Here is an 11,129-nt window from a genome sequence, read left to right on the forward strand (position 1 = left end):
CCCAGGCTCGAGCAATCCTCCCACCTCAGCCTCCCAAAGTGCTGGGATTACAGGTGTGAGCCATGGTGCCCAACTGCATTTAAGAAAATTTAAGGATTGGTTAGATACTTGATGTTGTTAGGGAATTATGATAATGACACTGCGGTTATGTTTTAAGAGTTCTATCTAGCTTTTGGGTTAATTGAAGAAAAATAAATAAATAAATAAATAAATAATAAAAGAGTTCTAGAGTAGCAGTCCGCAACCATTTTGGCACCAGGAGCTGGTTTTGTAGAAAACAATTTTTCAATGGACAAGGAGGAGTGGTGGGGGTGGTGGATATAGTTTCAGGATGATTCAAGCACATTACATTTCTTGTGCACTTTATTACGTTGTAATATATAATGAAATAATTATACAACTCACCATGTTGTAGAACCAATGGGAGCCCTGAGCTTGGTTTCCAGCAACTAGATGGTCCCATCTCTGGGTGATGGGAGACAGTGACAGATCATCAGGCATTAGATTCTCACAAGGAGCATGCAGGCTATAACCCTTGCATGCAACAGTTCACAATATGGTTCGTGCTCCTATGAGAATCTAATGCAGGCTGGGCGCAGTGGCTCACGCATGTAATCCCAACACTTTGGGAGGTCGAGGTGGGTGGATCACCCGACGTCAGGAGTTTCAGACCAGCCTGGCCAACATGGTGAAACCCTGTCTCCACTAAACATAAAAAAATTAGCTGAGCATGGTGGTGCACACCTGTAATCCCAGCGACTCAGGGGGCTGAGGCGGGAGAATTGCTTGAACCTGGGAGGTGGGGATTGCAGTGAGCCGAGACCACACCACTGCACTCCAGCCTGGGTGACAGAGCAAGACTGTCTCAAAAAAAAAAAAAAAAAATCTAATGCAGCTACTGCCCTGACAAGAGGCGGAGTCAGGTGGTAAGGGGAGTGACAGCGAGCAGCTGAAAATACAGATGAAGCTTCGTTTGCTTACCCTCTGCTCACTTCCTGCTGTGTGGCCCATTTTCTAACAGGCCACGGACAGGAACGAGTTCATGGCCCAGGGACTGGGGACCCCTGTTCTAGAGGATTATTAAGGCAGCGAAACTTCTGATTATGATACTATAAGGTGAATACATGTTGTTACACATTTGTCCAACCTCCATAGGATGTACAACACCAAGAGTGATCTTAAAGCCTTTATTTTAAAAATGAGTTCTTATCTTTTAGAGATATACACTAAGATATTAAGTATAAAAACAATATGACGTGGGATTTGCTTCAAAATAATTGAAGGAGGAGAGGTTGGAAGTATCAATGAAGTAAGATGGCTGTGAGTTGGTAAGGTGGATAATGAATAAATGGGGATTTATTTAGCTATTTCTTTATCTTTGCTTATGCTTGAAATATTTTATATTAAAATTATACAGAGCTTTAAAATTATACAGAGAATGAAGCCAGGTCAGGTGACTCATGCCTGTAATCCTAACACTTTGGGAGGCCGAGGCAGGTGAATTACTTGAGGTCAGGAGTTTGAGACCAGACTGGACAACATAGTGAAACCCCATCTCGATTGAAAAGATGAAAACTTAGCCAGGCATGGTGGCGCGTGCCTGTAATCCCAGCTACTCAGGAGGCTGAGGCAGGAAAACCGCTTGAACCTAGGAGGCAAAGGTTGCAGTGAGCCAAGATCATGCCACCGCACTCCAGCCTGGGCCACAGAGTGAGACTCTGTCTCAAAAAAAAAAAAAAATACAAATAAATTTAAATAGATACACATATAGAAAATGACTCTATCTATATAAAATTAGTCTATTTATCAGCTAGCCATGGCAGCTCACACCTGTAATCCCAGCCCTTTAAGAGGCTGAGGCAGGAGGATCACTTGAACCCAGGAGTCAGAGACAAACCTGGGCAACATAGTGAGACCCCATCTTTACTAAAAATAAAAATGATAAAAAAGAAATTAGCCGGGCATGGTGGCAAAAAAAAAATTAATTTATCTATCTATATACCCATACACATACACACACACACACGCACAAATGTTTTATAATTATATACATGTACATATACATGCATTGCTGACTGTCTTCCCATTCCTGAGCCTTATCACTCATTCCTGACACCCCATTCCATTTCCAAATGCCATGCATCTGTAGGAACACTCAGGCATAAGTCTAAAGAGGTAGGCAAGAACCGGATTACAAATACGGTGCTTCTGTTTGCCTTGCTAAAGAGTTTGAACTTTATCCAGATGTCCATGAAGATCCCGTGAAGGACCAGCAGCCTTAGTGGCTGACTATGAGAACAGAGGAAATACAGTGGTAAATTGGGGGCAGCTGAGGAAGAGAAGACTCTGTAATCTGAGAACAAGTTATGGCAAAAAGTGTTCTTGGGTAATCCCACAAGAGGGTCTCAAAATTCATTTAGAACGGGCCTTAACAGAAACCCCAGAACAGAGGTCAGCTCAACTCATTCTTTCTTGTTTTCTCTGTGGTTAACTCCAGCTGGTAGTCTCAGAGGGAAGAGGCTTGTAAAAATTAAAAATGAAGGGTGTTGAATCCAGCAGTTCCACTCTAGATATATGCCCAAAAGAACTGAAAGCAGGACTTGAAGAGGTATTGATACATTTATATTCATAGCAGCATTGTTGCAATAGCCAAAAGGTGGAAGGAAGCCAAGTGTTCCCCAGTGGATAAGCGGATAAACAAGATGTGGTATATCCATACAATGAAATATCATTGAGAGCCAAGGGTGGGCGCCAGTCCTTGAAGGCAAACAACTGTAAACCAGACAAAAAGTAACCTTGAGGTGTTTGGAGAGCCAGGTAGCAGGCAAGCACGGCTTTTCAGCGTCATCTTTAGAATTTGCTGCTCAAGGAAGTGAAATGTCGAAGCTGCCACCCAAACCAGTCAAACCAGGGTAAGATAAAGTCTTCAGAGCCCTCTATATGTTTGAACCCAGAACTCCAGATGAACTATGCTTTGAGGCAGGTGATATCATCTACATTACTGATATGAATGATGTCAGTTGGTGGAAAGGCACCTCCAAAGGCAGGACTGGACTAACTCCAAGCAACTATGTGGCTGAGCAGGCAGAATCCATTGACAATCTATGTCTGAAGGAGCAAAAAGAGGCAACTTGAGTTGGTTGCGAGAGTGTTTGGACAACCGAGTGGGTGTTAATGGCTTAGACAAGGCTGGAAGCACTGCCTTAGACTAGGTTTGTCATGGGATTTCAGAGATATAGTGGAAATGCTATTTACTCCACCGAGGATTTAACTGAGCCAACAGAACAAGTTGGGAGACACAGCTTTGTATGCTGCTGCCTGGAAGGGTTCTGCAGATATTGTCCAGTTGCTTGGGGCAAAAGGTGTCAGAACAGACTGAAGAAACAATGAGAAGAAGCTGGCTTTGGGCATGGCTAACAATGCCCATGCATCTCTCCCGAAAAAGAAACAGGAGACAGACGCAGTTCGAACATTAAACAATGCTCTTGCTATTCCAAAACTTTGTCTGCCAGAAGAGGGTTGGTAATTATTTTTTAAGTATATATGAACATGGCAGTGTTGTACTGTGTTTGAGTAGAACAGGTAAATGAAGGGTTCTTACCTTTGGTTTACCAATAAATGACTGGATTCTTTACTGTATAAAATATATTTATGTTCACCAGAGAAGAACAAGAAGAGATGATTTCTATTTATCAAGCTAAAGGAATTTTATAATTTTTTTCTTTGAAAAAATGAGTGCCGGGCGCAGTGGCTCACGCCTATAATCTCAGCACTTTGGGAGCCCAAGGCAGGCGGATCATGAGGTCAGGAGTTCGAGACCAGCTTGACCAACATGGTGAAACCCCGTCTCTAGTAAAAAAAATACAAAAATTAACCGAATGTGGTGGTGCACACCTGTAATCCCTATTGGGGAGGCAGAGGTAGGAGAATTGCTTGAACCTGGGAGGTGGAGGTTGCAGTGAGCCAAGATTGCGCCATTTCTCTCCAGCCTGGGAGACAGAGCAAGACTCTGTCTTGGGGAAAAAAAAATCAGGATAGTATTTTGGTTAAACTTCTTTACCTCAAGGATTGACATATTTTGAATGGATTTTTCAAGGGAGGGAAGGCTTACTATAATAATAAACCAAAATACGTAACAGAAAATCATCAGCTATTCTGACAAGAATAAACATTTTAAGAGGCTTAAAAAAAAAAAAGTAATATGATTCAGTGTTAAAAAGGCCCGGATTTCTCTCTTTTTTTTTTTTTTTTTTTTTTTTTTTTTGATACAGAGTCTTGCTCTGTCACCCAGGCTGGAGTGCAGTGGTGCAATCTCGGCTCATTGCAACCTCCACCTCCCAGGTTCAAGCAATTCTCTTGCATCAGCCTCCCAAGTAGCTGGGACTACAGGCACCCATCACCACAGCTAGTTAATTTTTTTCTTTTTAGTAGAGACGGCATTTCACCGCGTTGGCCAGGCTGGTCTCAAGCTCCTGACCTTAAGTGATCCGCCTGCCTTGACCTCCCAAAGTGCTGGGATTACAGGCGTGAGCCACTGCACCTGGCCAGGAGGGAATTCCTGACACGTGCTCTAACACAGATGAACCTTGAGAATATTATGCTGAGTGAAATGAGCCAATCACAAAAGGACACATACTGTATGATTCATATGAGGTACCTGAAATAGTCAAATTCATAGACACAGAAAGTGGAATGGTGGTGGCCATTGATTAATGGGTATAGAGTTTCAGGTTTGCAAGAGGAAGATTTTCTTTTTTTTTCTTTTTTTGAGATGGAGTCTCACTCTATCACCCGGGCTGGAGTGCAGTGGTGTGATCTCGGCTCACTGCAACCTCCACCTCCTGGGTTCAAGCAATTTTCCTGCCTCAGCCTCCTGAATAGGTAGGACTAGAGGCGCCCGCCACCGCGCTCAACTAATTTTTGTATTTTTAGTAGAGACAGGGTTTCACCATGTTGTCCAGGCTAGTCTCGAATTCCTGATGTCAGGTGATTCACCCGCCTCAGCTTCCCAAAGTGCTGGGATTACAGGTGTGAGTCAGCGCTCCTGGCCAGATAAAAATATTCTGAAGATCAGCTGCACAACAATGTGAATATACTTAACACCACTGCACTGTATGCTTAAAATGGTTAAGATGGTGAACTTTATATTATTTGCATTCTATGACAGTTAAAAAAATTTTTTTAAAAGGGTGTTGAGTTTTTTTATAGTTTTCTAGCTTTCCTTTCATTTTAAATTTCTATATTTTTAAAGGCCTTGGTGCCAACCCAAGATGATTGTGGGGAATGTTATAAATATACACTGGGCTGGGCACCGTGGCTCACACCTGTAATCCCAGCACTTTGAGAGGCCAAGGTAGGCGATTGCTTGAGCTCAGGAGTTCAAGATCAGCCTGGGCAACATGGCGAAACCCTGTCTCTACTAAAAATACAAAAACTAGCCAGGCGTGGTGTCCCATGCCTGTGATCCCAGTGACTCGGGAGGCTGAGTTGGGAGGATCACCTGAGCCCAGGGAGGTCGAGTCTGTAGTAAGCCAAGATCATGCCACTGCCCTCCAACCTGGGTGACAAAGCAGGACTCTGTCTTAACAAAAAAAATTTTTAAATGATAAAAATAAATATAGATTAAATATATAAAACATCCTAGCAAGAGAAAAAAAACTATATGTAATATAAAAACATATATAAACAGATTATATAATAAATATTCTTATATATGTATATAGGATATATGTCACATATACAAACATGCACTTACTTATCCATATATTTATATCAATAAAATAATCTAAACAGCACGTGGTTGGTGTGTGCTGTCTTTAGTACTGGATTATAAAATCATCAACATTTATTTGATTTGGTTGGAGCCAATCATTGAGACATCTCTTCCTGTGAAGAGCCAAATGTAACACTAAAAGGGGGCTGTCTAACTGGGAAGAGGCTTTTGAAACTTTTCCAGCTCCCATGTCCCCAGTCCTCAATTGTCAGCCATCATCCCGTCTTCACCTAACCTGCAGTAAGTCTGACATTTCAATCCAACTCCTGAGTCTAGGCAGGTAAAGTTATTTACCAGAAAGAAATAAAAATCATGTAACAGCAATAAGTCTATGTTTGAGTACCAGTATTGGAAGTGGTAATATTTCCGATTTGTGTGTGTCTTGTTTGTTACACTGAAAAAAAAAGAAACATTTCATATATTAAACTTGTGGTTTGTCTTAGACAGAATTCCTCCTGAGTGGGGGGATAAAGATTTGAGGGCATTTAATCCATTTGGGAGGTGACCCCTGAAAGTACCACTAGTAGAGCTGGGGAATGAGACAGAGAAGAAAAGAAGCCAATTAATGAATAGGTGACCAGTGTGGGCAGCTGGGACTCAATCCTCCTGTGCTAGGGATAGGCCCCCAAATCTGGCCATAAACTGGTCCCAAAACTGGCCATAAACAAAATCTCTGCAGCATGGTGACATGTTCGTGACGGCCATGAACGCCCACACTGAAGGTTGTGGATTTACCGGAATGAGAGCAGGGAACACCTGGCCCACCCAGGGTGGAAAACCGTTAAAGGCATTCCTGAACCACAAACAATATCATGAGCAATCTGTGCCTTATGGACATGCTCCTGCTGCAGATAACTAGCCAGACCCATCCCTCTATTTCGACCCATCCCTCTATTTCCAGTAAGGAATACTTTTAGTTAATCTAGAATCTGTAGAAACAATGCTTATCACTGGCTTGCTGTCAATAAATACGTGGGTAAATCTCTGTTTGGGGCTCTCAGCTCTGAAGCCTGTGAGATCCCTGATTTCCCACTCCACACTCTGTATTTCTGTATTTCTGTGTGTGTGTCTTTAATTCCTCTAACGCCGCTGGGTTAGGGTTTTCATGGCCAAGCTGCTCTCAGCAAGCGGTGCCCAATGTGGAGGCTCGAACCCAGGCCAAAGGGTCACTGGGGTGACGGTGGGAGAACGCGGAACTAAGCTGGAGGACATCCAAGTACTCTTAAGCTATCCCCGTGGTGAGTAAGAAGGGGAGCTCGGAAGCATCAGAGTAACAATGGGACAAGTGTGGGCTCTGGTTCGTTCTACCTTGGAACCTTTTCACACTGATGATGAGGAGGAAGGAGAGTAAAATGAAGTAACAGAAGAGGTAACAGAGCAGGTTTGTTTGCCAGCTAAAGTTCAAGCGGCAAAGGAGGAAGAGGTTCATCCCTACCATTCTGCACCCCCTCCTTATTTTGAAGAAAAAATGTGGCCTGACCCCCCAGATCTTTCTTTTCCGGAGGACACTGGGTGAAAAGTAGTTGCCCCAGTGACTGTTCGAGCAGCGCCTCAAGCGACCGCTCTTAGTTCTATTCAGGCAAGAATTCAGCAAGCTAGAAAAGAGTGTGATTTAGAGGCTTGGCAGTTCCCTGTTAGAATACACCCCCCAGATCAACAGGGAAATATTATAGCTACATTTGAGCCTTTTCCTTTTAAATTACTCAAAGAATTTAAACAAGCTATTAACCAGTATGGACCAGGTTCTCCTTTTGTAATGGGACTGTTAAAGAATGTTGCTGTCTCCAGTCGGATGATTCCTACTGACTGGGACCCTCTTACTCGAGTTTGTCTAACTCCTGCTCTGTTCTTACAATTTAAAACTTGGTGGGCAGATGAAGCTTCCATTCAGGCTGCTCACAATGCCCAGGCCCAACAACAAATTAATATAACAGCACATCAACTTTTGGGGGTCGGCACTTGGACTGGTTCAGATGCACAAGTGGTCATGCAGCAGGATGCCATAGAGTAGCTTAGAGGAGTGTGCATTAGAGCTTGGGGAAAAATCACTTCAGGTGGAAAACAACACCCTTCCTTTAGTGCTGTCGAACAGAGACCAAAAGAACCGTATGAAGATTTTATAGCTCAGTTACAGGAGTCTCTTAAAAAAGGTGATTGCAGATTAGGCTGCTCAGGATATAGTGTAGCTTTCGACAATGCTAATCCCGATTTCCAGGCTGCTCTGCAACCTAGTAGAGGGAAAGCACATTTAGTTGATTATATCAAGGACTATGACGATATCGGAGGCAATCTGCATAAGGCTACTCTGCTAGCCCAGGCAATGGCAGGACTGAGAGTGGGTAAAGGAAATACTCCATTTCCTGAAGCTTGCTTTAACTGCGGGAAGCAAGGTCATATTAAAAAAGCATGTAGAAAAAAATCAGTGAGTCAGGCCACCAGATAGGGGAAAAAAGAAAACTACTGAGCCTGAAATATGTCCAAAATGTAAAAAAAGAAAAACACTGGGTTAATCAGTGTCACTCTAAGTTTGATAAAGATGGAAACCCGATTTTGGGAAAAGCCATGAGGGGTCTGTCCCGGGCCTCATTCCAAACCAGTACATTTCTGGCTCAGTCCATTCCCTCACCCCTGTGCAATGTCTGTCCCCTGCCGCAGCTGGTAGTGCCGCAATAGATTTATGCTGCACAAAAGCTGTGAGCCTCTGTGTGGGGAACCCCCGCAAAAGGTCCCAACAAGGGTCTGTGGACACTTGTCAGTGGGGACAACAGGATTACTTCTAGGAAGGTCTAGTTTAAATTTAAAAGGGGTGCAAGTACACACAGGAGTCATTGGTTCAGATTACAATGGGGAAATTCAAATTGTTATATTTACTTCTGTTCCTTGGAAAGCAGAGCCAGGAGAGCGCATAGCACAGCTCCTCATTGTGCCGTATGTGGAAACGGGAAAAGTGAAAGGATTTTGAAGCACAAATAAACAAGGCAAAGCAGCTTATTGGGTGAATCGAATCACTGATAAACGTCCTACCTGTGAAATAACTACTCAGGGAAAGAAATTTAAAGGTTTAGTAGATACAGGAGCAGACATTTCAATCATTTCTCTACAGCACTGGCCGTCTGCATGGCCAATTCAGCCTGCTCAATTTAACATAGTTGGAGTTGGTAAAGCCCCTGAAGTATACCAAAGTCGTCATATTTTGCATTGTGAAGGGCCCGATGGACAACCTGGGACTAGTCAACCAATTATAACTTCTGTACCTATAAACTTGTGGGGAAGAGATTTATTACAACAATGGGGAGCACAAATTCTAATTCCAGAGCAATTATATAGCCTTCAAAGTCAACGAATGATGCATAAAATGGAGTATGTCCCTGGTATGGGACTAGGAAAAAATTTGCAAGGTTTGAAGAAACCGCTTCAAGCAGAAAGACAAAGTTTCCCCCGAGGTTTAGGATATCATTTTTGATGATGGCCATTGTTAAGCCTCCAGAACCTATATCTTTAAAGTGGTTAACAGATAAACCAATTCAGATAGAACAATGGCAGCTAAGTAAAGAGAAACTGGAGGTGGTAGAAGACTTCATTGATGAACAATTAGAAAATGGACACATAGTTCCAACATTTTCCCCTTGGAATTCCCCAGTTTTCATAATTAAGAAAAAATCAGGTAAGTGGAGAATGGTGACAGATCTTAGAGCCATTAATTCAGTTATACAACCTATGGGGACATTATAGCCAGGATTGCCTTCTCCTGCTATGATCCCAAAAAATTGATCTTTTGTAGTCATAGATTTAAAAGACTGTTTCTTTACTATCCCCTTAGCTGAACAAGACTGTGCATGGTTTGCATTTGCAATACCTGCAGTAAACAACCTGCAGCCTCCTGAGCGTTTTCATTTAAAAATGTTGCCACAAGGCATGTTAAACAGTTCAACAATCTGCCAGACTTATGTAGGGCAAGCAATTGAACCTACTCGTAAAAAATTTTCACAGTGTTACATTATTAATTATATGGATGATCTACTTTGTGCTGCTCCCACTTGAGAAATATTACTCCAGTGTTATGATCACTTGCAAAATTTGATTTCTCATGATGGTTTAATTATAGCTCCTGACAAAATTCAGACTACTACTCCTTACTCCTACTTGGGGACCTTAATAAATGACACTACCATTGTGCCACAGAAGGTAACCATACGTGGGGATCAATTGAAAACATCAAATGTCTTTCAAAAATTACTAGGGGACATTAATTGGATACAACCTGCTCTAGGCATTCCTATCTATGCCATGAACAATCTATTTTCTATTCTTAGAGGAGATCCTAGTCTCACTAGCCCTCGGCAATTAACAAAAGAAGCTGAGGCAGAGCTGCAGCTAATTGAAAAGCAAGTCCATAAAGCGCAAACAGATAAAATAGATCCAGAGAAGACTCTAGATTTGCTAATTTTCCAACTCAGCATTCACCTACTGGCGTAATTGTTCAAGAGCAAGATCTTGTAGAGTAGCTTTTTCTTCCACGTCCTAATTCACGGACTCTAACTCCTTATTTGGATCAAATCACTACTATGATAGTTAATGGGAGAACTTGGATTGTTAAATTACATGGATATGATCCTGGAAAAATTATTGTCCCTCTCACAAAGGCACAAATACAGCAAGCTTTTATAAACAGTCTTACTTGGCAAATCCATTTAGCTGACTTTGTGGGCATTCTCGATAATCATTTTCCTAAAATGAAACTGTTTCAATTTTTGAAATTAACTAATTGGATCCTTCCTAGAATAACTAAATTTAAACCAATTGAAGGTGCTGAGAATGTTTTTACAGACAGGTCTAGTAATGGTAAAGCTTCTTATTCTAGTTCGAAAGGTAAAGTTTTTCAGACGCCCTATACTTCAGCTCAAAAAGCAGAGCTTGTAGCTATAATTGAGATATTGACTGCTTTTAACATGGCTGTTAATTGTGATTTCTGATTCTTCATACGTGGTTCATTCCACACAATTAATTGAATATGCTCAGTTACGATTTCATACAGATGAACAACTGATGACTTTATTTACCCAATTGCAAACACCAGTTAGGAGTAGAATGCACTCTTTTTACATCACTCACATTAGGGCTCATACACCTCTTTCAGGACCCTTAACTGAAGGGAATCAAATGGCGGATCACCTAGTTGCTAATGCAATAACTAATGCTAGACACTTTCACAATTTAACCCATGTTAATGCTGCTGGTCTCAAAAGCAGATAGAGCATTACCTGGAAGGAAAATAAAGCTATTATCCAGTGATGCCCAACTTGACAAATGGTACATTCCTCATCTTTTACAAGAGGAGTTAATCCTCGAGGATTGC

The 11,129-nt window shown here is 42.0% G+C and overlaps 1 pseudogene; it reads left to right on the plus strand.

Moving 5' to 3' along the window:
* Positions 1-2,877: 2,877 nt before the first annotated feature.
* LOC103239185 (osteoclast-stimulating factor 1 pseudogene) lies at positions 2,878-3,526 on the plus strand (annotated as a pseudogene).
* The last annotated feature ends 7,603 nt before the right edge of the window (positions 3,527-11,129 follow it).

The sequence above is a fragment of the Chlorocebus sabaeus genome, chromosome 11 (assembly GCF_047675955.1).
Source record: "Chlorocebus sabaeus isolate Y175 chromosome 11, mChlSab1.0.hap1, whole genome shotgun sequence".
Classification (NCBI taxonomy): Eukaryota; Metazoa; Chordata; class Mammalia; order Primates; family Cercopithecidae; genus Chlorocebus; species Chlorocebus sabaeus.